Genomic DNA, 12,011 nt, shown 5'->3' on the forward strand with positions numbered 1-12,011 from the left:
ATTTGGCCTCATCGCGGCCCCACTCACGCGTCTCCTCCGTCGCGACGCCTTCTCTTGGGATGAGGAGGCCACTTCAGCATTCGAGGCCCTCAAGGGGGCCCTCACGATGGGACCCGTACTGCAGATGCCGGATTTCGACCTCCCCTTCACCGTCGACTGCGACGCCTCCGGTGCGGGGTTCGGTGCGGTCCTGCATCAGGGCGATGGACCCCTTGCTTTCTTCAGCCGACCCTTTGCCGCATGCCATCTTAAGATGGCGGCGTATGAGCGTGAGCTCATTGGGTTGGTGCAGGAAGTACGCCATTGGCGGCCCTATCTTTGGGGTCGTTCCTTCCGGATACGCACAGACCATTACAGCCTCAATTTCATGCTGGATTAGAGGCTCTCGACGGTACCCCAGCACCAGTGGATCAGTAAACTCTTTGTCTTTGACTTCACCGTCGAGTACCGGCTGGGTCGTCTTAACACCGTCGCCGACGCCCTGTCTCGGCGTGACGCCGATGTGGACGACGGTACGGCGGAGGGGGCGGCTTTCTGCATCCTCACCGGGCCCTCTTTCGCCCTCTACGCCGACTTCCGACGGGCGACCGCTGCCGCGGCCGACTCCATCCTCCTGCAGCAGCAGCTGGCGGCGGGAGAGCTGGAGGAGCCGTGGCGCCTCGCCGATGGCCTGCTTCTCCATGGGCGCCGGGTCTTCGTTCCGGCGCACGGCGATCTTCACCAGCAGGTGCTGCGCCTCGCCCACTCGGCGGGCCACGAGGGCGTGCAGAAGACACTCCATCGTCTCCGCACCAACTTCTACATTCCCGGTGATCATGCCCTGGTCCGTGACTGTGTACGGTCTTGTGTGACGTGCCAACGCAACAAAACGGAGACTCTACGGCCGGCTGGCATGCTTCAGCCATTGGAGGTTTCGTCTCAGGTTTGGGCGGACATCTCCATGGACTTCATCGAGGGCCTTCCCAAGGTGGGTGGCAAGTCCGTGATTCTCACGGTGGTCGACCGCTTCTCCAAGTATGCTCATTTCATCGCGCTTGGCCATCCCTATTCAGCGGCATCTGTCACACGGGCCTTCTTCGATGGCATTGTCCGTCTCCACGGGTTTCCTTCTTCGATCGTCAGTGATCGGGACCCCGTGTTTACGGGACACGTGTGGCGTGACCTTTTCCGGCTGGCGGGCATGAAGCTACGCCTGAGCACCGCCTTCCACCTCAGACGGACGACCAGTCTGAGATAGTTAACAAGGTGATTGCCATGTATTTGTGTTGTGTTACAGGTGATCGCCCTCGCGCATGGGTGGACTGGCTCTCGTGGGCGGAGTACTGCTACAACACCTCTTATCACTCCGCCCTCCGTGCTACGCCCTTTGAGGTGGTGTATGGCCGGCCACCCCAGCCGATCCTTCTAGTTGATCCGGCCTTGGCACGGACCGAGGCAGCCGGGGCTCTTCTGAGGAGCCGTGATGAGATGCTCGCGGAGGTCCAGCAACGGCTCCTACAGGCCCAGCAGTTGGCCAAACATTACTATGATGGACACCATCGCGAGGCGGAGTTCGCGGTGGGTGATTGGGTCTGGCTGCATCTACTTCACCGCTCTACGCAGTCCTTGGACCCCCGTGCGAGGAAGAAGCTCGGTCCTCGCTATGCCGGTCCCTTTGCTATCCTGGAACGCATTGGGAAAGTGGCTTACCGTCTTCAGCTTCCAGCAGGCGCACGGATCCATGATCTCTTCCATGTCGGGCTGCTCAAGCCATTCCGCGGCGAGCCACCCGCGGCACCGCCGACACTTCCACCGATCACGGACGAGCGCCTACTTCCTGAGCCAGAGAAGGCGTTGAAGGCTCAGCTGCGCCGAGGCTCCTGGTACGTGTTGATTCAGTGGACCGGACTACCAGAGGAGGACGCTACATGGGAGCAGCGCGAGGAGTTCCGCCAGCACTACGCCGACTTTCAGCTTGAGGACGACCTGTTTGCGCAGGCGGGGAGAGATGTTATGACCGGCCAGGTCTATGGCCGCAGGAGGCCCACTGGGCAGGCTTAGGCCTCAAGTTATCTTAGTTTTATTTTTAGATTATGGTTATATATACAAGTTGTAAGACTATTTCGAGAATTAAGCAATAAGACTATTCTATTGTCCGGCTCCCAGATGAGCCGGAACCCTAACCCTAGCCGCCTCCTTCCTGCGCCGCCGCCGCCCAACCGCAAGGACGGCGCCTCGCCGGCGGCCGCCGCGCTCCAGCCCTCGCCCAACTCTCTCCTTCCCCTACACCCTACGCCCTAGGCAGGGCCGAACCCTAGCTCCTAACACTTCATCTATATGTTAGTGCTAATTCTCTGGTGGAGAAAAATTCTTGCGCTCCAGACTTGACTTTTCAAACTTCCATTGATTTCTCCTTCGATGATATAATCCATAGTTAAATGCAAAACCTGATTTTAATGGGGGAAATAATTTACAATACCATTAACAATGGGGATATCTTCCTGACCATTAGCTTCATTAGTAAGAAAAGACAAGAATGCCTCTCGAAAAGTCAAAACCGCTTCGGCACGTTCCACCAAGACAATGAAAAAAAGGATGCCGGAGAGGGAGGGAGGGGAGGACCTGTTCTTATTAGTATGAAAAATATATTCTTGCGCTTGAGACTTGACATGTCATCTACTTCCTCTGTTCTTAAATACAAGTCTTTTTAGAGATTTTAATATGAATCATACGGATGTATATAGACGTATTTTAGAATGTAGATTCACTCATTTTACTTCGTATGTAGTTCATATTGTGGAATCTCTAAAAAGACTTGTGTTTAGGAACCGATGGAGTATCTCCTAGCCAAAGTTTTTTTTTGAACTTTGATTCATTCCTTTTCTCCACCCTGCTATCCATAGTAGCTCCCTAGCCGTCAGCTTTATTATTTTGAAAAACAACTCGAGACGATAGGCTATGAGACAAATTGATTTTTCACTTTCCACCAAGATTTGGAAAGAAAACATCAAAAAAAGATATGGAGAGAAAAGGACAACAAAATCACATCAGCCAGACAACTAGCTAGCTAGAACCTTGAATTGTAACTTTGTAAGTGGAGTGTGCTCGACACTTGACTTGTCAATGTTTTGTTAATACTTCTGTTGATGCTGTAATCCACATGTAAATAATAAAACTGATTTTGACAGGGCCGGTAGAATTCGAGCTCGGTACCCGGGGATCCTCTAGAGTCGACCTGCAGGCATGCAAGCTTGAGTATTCTATAGTCTCACCTAAATAGCTTGGCGTAATCATGGTCATAGCTGTTTCCTGTGTGAAATTGTTATCCGCTCACAATTCCACACAACATACGAGCCGGAAGGAGTACAACACCATTAACAATCAAAAGATACCCTGACAAGGAGCCCGCCGCTACAATCTGAATCTACTCTTTTGACCACACCATGGAAGAAGAAAAAAAAAAGACAGTTTTAGTGAAGTATATCATAGAAGAATTCAAGAATGGCAGACAATGACAATGATAGTTAGACCTCCTAAATGAACCTACCTTTATACTCCCTCCGTTCTAGATACATCTCCTTTTATCCATTTTCATAACAAGTATTTTTGGACGAAGGGAGTACTAAACTACACAATACTGCCCAGTTTTTCAAAGATGAGCAAAGCATTTTGAACAATCCACCTATGCCTGCGCATATAACTGTTTAGATTACCTTATGTCGGTATCAGCTTTAGGAAAGAGGTGCGTGCCACACAATGCGTCTCCTGAAAAATGCGGAATAGCTCATTTCAACAGAAATGAGATCGCAGATACAAAATTAGCTCACTAGACACAGTAGCATCGTACTAATGTAATAAAAAAAAAGGTCTATATCCAGGAATTCACAAATTTGTGTCGTCCTAGCTAGAGAGTAAAGAGCATTGTAAAGGTGTTCCCTAAGTTAATTTCATCTGGAACAATAATTTTAGAACGGAGGGAGTATTATATACCAACAGTTCCAGACAGTGACTAGTATGGAACATTAAGCAAATGATGCGAGAACTTCTGCACTGAAAGTCATGGGCTGCTATACAAGTAGTATATGCTAACAGTTCCAGACAATGACTACTAGTATGGAAAAGTAAGCAAATGATGCACTGAAGTCCTGGGCTGCTATGACTAAGGTGGCCATCTCTATCTGGCTGCAAATAAGTTCCAGAGTAGCTAGACTGCAGAGTAGAGAGCCACCACCACAAGCCACCCCTCATTGTCTAGGAAGAACACACCATTTATGCATCTTGTAGAGCTTTTACAGTTGCACATGTGCCAGCTAACATGGAGCGTCGATCCACCCTTGGTTTCTCTTTACAGCTACATATCCTCTCCCTTGCCCTAAACCTTGCATCCTTCACCACAGCCACTGCCACCAGTGAGGAGGGCCAATTTGTCTGCTCTGGCTTCTCCGGCAGTACTGACCTCACCCTTGATGGCACACCCACGGTTACACCAGATGGGGTTCTCAAGCTGACCAACGGCACTGTTCACCTCAAGGGCCATGCGTTCTACCCAACTCCATGGCAATTCCACAAGTCGCCCAATGGGGCGGTACAGTCCTTCTCAATAATCTTCGTGTTCGGCATGGTCCCCGTCTACTCCGATCAATGTACTGATGGCATGACTTTCCTCATATCTCCCACCAAGGATTTCTCAGGTGCACAAACCTCTCAATACTTGGGCCTCCTCAAGAAAACAAATGATGGCAAACCAAGCAACCACATATTTGCAGTCGAGCTTGATAGTAGCCAAAATACAGTTCAACGACATTGATGACAACCATGTCGGCATCAACATCAATAGTCTCACCTCCACCGAAGCCCGACCAGCTGGCTTCTACGATGACAAGAACAACGGTATGTTCAACAACTTGTCCCTCGTTAGCCACAAGGAAATGCAAGTGTGGGTGGATTATGATGGAGATACCACACGGATCAATGTGACCTTGGCTCCCCTCAAGGTAGCCAAACCATTGAGGCCACTAGTCTCAACTACCTACAACCTCTCAACAGTGCTACAAGATCAGTCCTATGTCGGATTCTCGGCTTCAACTGGTCCAATCAACTCACTGTATTGTGTGCTTGGCTGGCGCATGGGCATAAACCGTCCTGCCCCGGACATTGACATCACCAAACTGCCAAAGCTACCTCGAATTGGCCCAAAACCTCAGTCCAAAGTTCTGAAGATCGTCCTACCAATAGCCACTACCACTTTCATCTTTCTTGTAGGAACAACTATAATTCTATTCGTGCGGAAGCGAATGAGGTATGCCGAGCTACACGAAGATTGGGAGGATGAGTATGGGCCACACCGTTTCTCCTACAAGGATTTATTCCATGCTACTCAAGGATTTCATGATCAGAACCTACTTGGCCATGGAGGATTTTGGAAGGTGTATAAAGGTGTTCTTCCGGTCTCTAAACTGGAGGTTGCGGTGAAGAGGGTGTCCCACGAGTCAAAGCAAGGAATTAAGGAGTTCATCGCCGAGATTGTTAGTATCGGCCGTATCCGCCACCGCAACATCGTCCAGTTACTCGGTTATTGTAGGAGAAAGGGTGAACTCCTATTGGTCTATGACTATATGTCAAATGGCAGTCTTGACAAGTACTTGTATCTCCAGGAAGAGGAGGAACATAAACCAGTTCTAGATTGGGCTCGGAGATTTGAAATCATCAAAGGTGTTGCATCTGACTTATTTTACCTTCACGAGAGGTGGGAGAAAGTTGTCATCCACCGAGATATCAAAGCAAGCAATGTGCTTCTTGATAGTGAAATGAACGGACGCCTAGGTGATTTTGGCCTCTAAAGGTTGTATGACCATGGCGCTGATCCACAAACAACACGTGTTGTCGGCACCATGGGATATTTTGCTCCAGAGCTAGCACGCACCGGTAAGGCAACACCTCTAACAGATGTGTATGCATTTGGCATTTTCATCCTCGAGGTAACTTGCGGACGAAGGCCTATTATTGACAACAATCAGGCAGAGGATGTTGATTCAGAGATATTAATTGATTGGGTTGTTGAGCATTGGCGCAATGGGTCACTTACAGACACACTGGACAGAAGACTACAAGGCAGCTGTTGGATAAGCGAGCAACTGCATTCACAGGAGGGCCAAAGGCCAGTATATATACATGTGTACAATGGGGATAAACCAAAAAGGCTATACACATCTAACACCCCCTCAAACTCATGGTGGATCAACAACACTGAGTTTGGAGAGAAAAAAACTATGCTGCGCTCGAGTCTGTGCCTTCGTGAAGAAGTCCGCCAACTGTAACTCAGAGGGCACATAGTGAAGAGCGAGAGTCTGATCCTACACAGCAGCACGCACGAAGTGGGCATCCACACCTATGTGCTTGGTGAGCTCATGCTTCACCGGGTCACGCGCAATACTGATAGCACCAGTACTGTCTGACAATAAGGGAGTCGAGGTGGTAGCAGACACACCAAAGTCCTCAAGTAACCACCATAACCAGATCACCTCAGCCGTCAGCATAGCCATGACTCGCAACTCAGCCTCTGTACTCGAGCGAGAAACTGCAGTCTGCTTCTTTGTCTTCCAGGCAATAAGAGAGCCACCAAGAAAGACACAGTAAGCAGACAGCGAGCGTCGATCAGAGGAATCGCTAGCCCACGTAGCATCAAAGTAGGCCTGGAGCTCAAGAGAGCTGGAGCGGGGAAAGAAAAGGCGTTGAGAGATCGTGCCACGAAGATATCATAGGACACGGAGGAGATGACTATAGTGAACAGAGGTGGGGGCTGAAACGAACTGACTCGGAATGTGGACAGCATAGGAGATGTCAGGACGCGTAACAGCAAGGTAGACAAGACTGCTGACAAGGTGACGATAGCGAGTGGGATTAGGAAGAGGGTCACCATCAGATGCACGAAGCTGAACGTTGAGCTCCATGGGAGTCACAACAGTGCGCTCATCACCGAGAGCAACGTGAGCAAGAAGATCCTGAATATATTTTTCTTGGGAGATGTAGAAGCCATCAGAGGTGGAGGAGATCTCAATCCCAAGAAAATAGCGAAGTGGACCAAGATCAGTCATGAGAAACTGGTCGCGAAGGCGAGCCTTAACAAAGGCAATGTAATCAGAGTCGTCACCAGTGATGATCATGTCATCAACATAGAGAAGGAGAAGAGTCCGACCACGAGGAGACGTGTGAACAAACAACGCGGGATCATGATCACTGGGAAAGAAACCAGCGGCAGTCACCACAAAGGTGAAGCGTTCAAACCAGGCATGAGGGGCCTATTTGAGACCATAGAGGGAGCGGCGAAGCCTACAGACCATATTATCAGGAGCATAGTACCCCGGTGGTGGCTGCATATAAACCTCCTCACGCAACTCACCATTGAGAAAAGCGTTCTGAACATCAAGTTGAGAGATAGACCACTGACGAACATAGGCCACAGCAAGAAGAGTGCGGACCGTGGTCATGTGGGCCACAGGAGCGAATGTCTCATCATAATCGCGCCCCTGCTCCTGCTGGAAACCACGGGCCACAAGACGAGCTTTGTAGCGCTCAAGAGAACCATCGGAGCGAGTCTTAATCTTGTAGACCCACTTGCAGGTGATGGGATGAACACCGGAAGGAAGGGGAACCAGATCCCATGTGCCAGAGCGCTCAAGAGCAGCAAGCTCTTCGGCCATCGCAAGCTGCCATTCAGGCTAAGTCATGGCAGTTCGGTAGGATGTGGGCTCAGCAATAGCAGAGAGACTGTACCGATCAGGGGAGTAGCGATCAGGCGGGGGGCGAGGCCGAGCACGCAGGTTGTGAACCGGGGGAGGTGTGAGAGGAGGCGCACTAGAGGTGGAAGGCTCGTCAGAGGAGACATCCTCAGGACGAGATCGACGAGTATAGTGGAGAGGAAACAGGGAGAGAGGGTGACGGACTGGAGATGATGGAGGAGAGGTGGAGGAGGAGGATGGAGAAGACGGGGTCGGTGGTGAATGAGAAGGAATGAGAGGTGCCAAAGAAAGAGGTGACACATGAGGCACATAGCAGGGTGTATCGGGAAGGAGAAGGAAAGAAAGGTCGGCCACCGAGAAACTCGAGGAAGAAGAACGTGGATAGTGAGAATGAGACTCGTCAAAAGTCACATCACGCGAGATGCGCAAGAGACGACCCACAGGATCCCAACATCGATATCCCTTGTGCTCATCACTGTAGCCAAGGAAAACACACTCAACCGACTAAGCAGTCAGTTTGGTGCGTTCTCGGGGGGCAAGAAGAACATAGCACACACATCCAAACATACGAAGAGTAGAGTAGTCAGGAGAGCGACCAGTGAGACACTCCATAGGAATACCACCCTGCAGAGCAGACGAGGGCTGAATGTTGATGAGATAGGTGGATGCGGAAACAACCTCAGCCCAAAAATGGGATGGAAGGGAAGCATCAATCATCAGCGCACGAGCCGTCTCAAGCAAATGACGATGCTTTCGTTCGACAACGCCATTCTCAGCATGAGCACCAGGACACGAGAACTGGGCAAGAGTACCCTGTTCCGCGAGAAAACCACGCAACAGCTGAGAGATATACTCTCCATCGGAGTCAGCACGAAAAGTGCGAATGGGCGTGGCAAACTGGGTGTGAACCATGGCAGCAAAATGTTTGTATATAGGGAGAACCTCGCTACGAGGTTTCATGAAGTAGAGCCAAGTGTAGCGAGAGAAATCATCAATAAACAAAACGTAATAGCGATGACCACCTTTCGAATCAAAGGGAGCAGGACCCCAGACATCAGAATGAACTAAGTCAAAAGGACGCTGAGATACAGACTCACTGGTAGGATAATGTAACTGAGTCTGTTTGCCAAGTCTGCAACCATTACAATGTAAGGAGACATCTCCAGATACATACCCTAAGAGGCCCTGATGAACTAAAGAAGACAAGCGAGAGCCACAGATGTGACCAAGGCGATGATGCCACTGCTGGAAGGACGCAGACGAAGAGGCAGCAAGAGCATGAGAGCTGGCAGAAGTGGTGGCAGTGGAAGGAACACAAAGCCAGTCAACCTCTCAAAGGCCCTCTGACTCACGGCGCCGAGGGCCAGCACCAACCAAAGCCTTGGTGCGACGATCCTGAATGGAGCAAGAGTCGGTGTCAAGAATGACACGAAAACCAAAATCAGTAAGTTGGGCAGCGGAAAAAAGATTCATGGTAAGACGAGGAACATGTGAAACACTCGGAACATAAAAGGAGGGAGTGGAAAGAATACCACGACTAGCAACAGGAAGAGATGTGCCATCGGCAGTAAGAAGATTAACAGGCGAATCAAGAGGTCGGAGAGAAGACAACGCGGAAGAATCAGAAGACATATGAAAGGAGGCTCCAGAATCCAGAACCCACGAGGATGTACCTGACTGTGTAGATGCCGGTGATGGTGAGGAAGAGGATGCAGTCACAGCAGCAGCGGAGCCAGTCGACGAGGAGCCCAAGGAAGCAAGAAGACGCTTGAGGCGAACAATGTCCTGGTCAGTGAGTGACGGAATCGAGGAAGACACAGGAGTCCCGCTGGAGAAGGAGCGCCTCTGATCTCGCTTCTTCTGGCAACAATCAGACTCTGGGTGACCTGGCCGGGAGCAGTAACCACAGACGGTGTCACGGCGCGACATGCCCCTCTCAGTATGAGCAGGGCGACCCACCCCCAGAAGGTGTGGGAAGGAGCGGTCGAGCGGTGAGCCGAGCTGATGACACAGGAGCCCGAGCAACCAACACAGACGGGACCACCAGCAAACCAGCAGAGCAAAGGCGGGTCTCTTCAGCACGAAGCTCAGCAAGCACTTCCGAGATAGGAACACAGCCACGAGCAAGCAAGTGAGCACGTCGCGGCTCAAACTCAGAGCGGAGACGAGATAAGAACTCATGGACCCGCTAAAACTCCAGATCAGATCGAGTAGTCTGACAGCAACGACAGGTGCCACAAACAACTGTCCGAAGAGAGTCAAGCTGACGCCAGATGGCAGAGCACTGTGAATAGAACTCATCAACAGAGGAATCACCTTGCTGAAGGGCGTGCTCCTGACGCACCACATATAGGTAGAGAGCATCACCAGAGGGCTGATAGCGGTGACAAAGATAAGCCCACATCGCTGCAACTGTGCCAAGTCCCATGAACTCTGAAGCAAACTGAGGGAGGACACTCGCAGTGAGAACAGCAGCAGCACGAGCATCATCATTGCACCAATGAGTGTAAGCAGAGAGGTCATCGCGGTACACCGAAAGAGCATTGGAATAAACAGATACCTGTTGATCATAAGCATCAACTGCAGCATCATCAAGGGCCTTGGCGGCATCCCGGTCAGCCTGAGAAGCCTCAGCAGCAAATACCGACGGCACCGGTGGGATTGGGGCCACGGGCGTAACGGGGCATGGCGGGCAGGGGATGTCGCCAGAAAGAACACCCCACAGAAGAAGGCCACACATATGGATGCGCATGAACCCCACAAACTCAGCATAGTTGGTGCCATCGAAGATCAAGGAGCACCTAGGAACTGCAACATAGCCCGAAGAAGACATGAGGGAACTCTGTTTTTCTCCTCTCTGTTTTTTTTGGTCAACGCTCCCCGATCTGGATCGGGGCGGAGAAACTCACGCTAGCCCCGAGTGAGGAATCGGGAGGTCTGGAGGGGCGCCGGCCCTGGGCCGCACCTGCGGCAGCAGAGGGAGCAGCGGCAGCTGCAGGTAGATGCAAAGGAGGGCGGCATGGGCGCGGGCGGCCAGAGACGCGGCCGGGGCGCGCTGAAGGAGCAGCGGCGCGGTCGGGGCGCAGCCTGGGCGCAGGCGGACGTGGAAGGCACGGCCGAGGCGAGGCTTGGACGCAGCCAGGGCGCGACCTAGGCGCGGCTGGGGCGGGGCCAGGACGCGGCAGGGGCGAAGGGCGAGGTCAGGGCGCGACCTGGGCGCGGCCTGGGCGCAGCCGGGCGGGGAGGTCACGGCCTGGGCGTGGGTGAGCTCGGCGAGCGCGGGCAGGGGCTGCCGGGCGTGGAGAAGATGGCCGGCAACGAGGAAGGAGATGTCCAGCAACGGAGAAGCTAGGCACGGAGCTGCAGTGTGCGGGAGAGGAAGAGGAACCTGGCAACTGATACCATGTTGGATAAGTGAGCAACTGCATTCACAGGAGGGCCAAAGGCCAGTACATATACATGTGTATAATGGGGATAAACCAAAAAGGCTATACACATCTAACAGCAGCAACTGTAATCTTGATGAGGTATGTCTAGCGTTAAAGCTAGGATTGCTGTGTGCACATCCATTTGGCAATGTAAGGCCTAGTATGCGGCAAGTCATGCAATACCTTGACGGTGAGATGCTGCTCCCAGAGCTGATGCCTACAAACGTCAGCTATAGCATGATGGCAGTAATGCAGAATGATGGTTTCAGCTAGTACACATCATTGAATGCTACAGTTAGCAGCAATGGAATGACCTCCAGCCTTTCAAGTGGAAGATGATCCACAAGACTACAAATTTAGTAGCCAGTATGTATTTCAACTTTCGAGGCCGGATTTTGGAAGAACAAAAAAATCCAGTATCACTAATTAGATGCACCAGGCCTCTGTTTCTTCTCAGTTCTCAGCTTGAATTAATAGATATCCTTTTTTATGCAAAGTTTAGATCTTGTAAGCATTTGTGGATCAAGTTTCTACTTGTTTGAGATTAAAAAGACTGCCCAGTCTAATGAATAAGCTACACGGCAGGGTTTCAAACCCAACTTTCTCTCTTCTGAACATATGCACCACTCCTGCACATAAGCTTGTATATGCTGCATATCAGTTTTGTAATGTTGTGATTCAGATTACCGGGTAAAATTTAGTGAACACACTCAGTACTAAAGGTACACCACACACCTTTATTCTTGAATGCTACACTAGTATACAAAGGATAGCTCAATCTTGAAGAGAGTAACTGGTTCACACCTTGATTCTTTAATCCTGCAGCTGAGAAATGTGTGGCAGGTGCCATTGGATGAACATTCAT

General features: G+C 51.1%; 1 pseudogene; it reads left to right on the forward strand.

Annotated features, from left to right (window-relative positions):
- The first annotated feature begins 4,294 nt into the window (after nt 1-4,294).
- LOC125524052 lies at nt 4,295-11,485 on the forward strand (annotated as a pseudogene).
- Nucleotides 11,486-12,011: the final 526 nt, after the last annotated feature.

This window comes from Triticum urartu, chromosome 7 (genome assembly GCF_003073215.2).
Source record: "Triticum urartu cultivar G1812 chromosome 7, Tu2.1, whole genome shotgun sequence".
In the NCBI taxonomy this organism is placed as follows: Eukaryota; Viridiplantae; Streptophyta; class Magnoliopsida; order Poales; family Poaceae; genus Triticum; species Triticum urartu.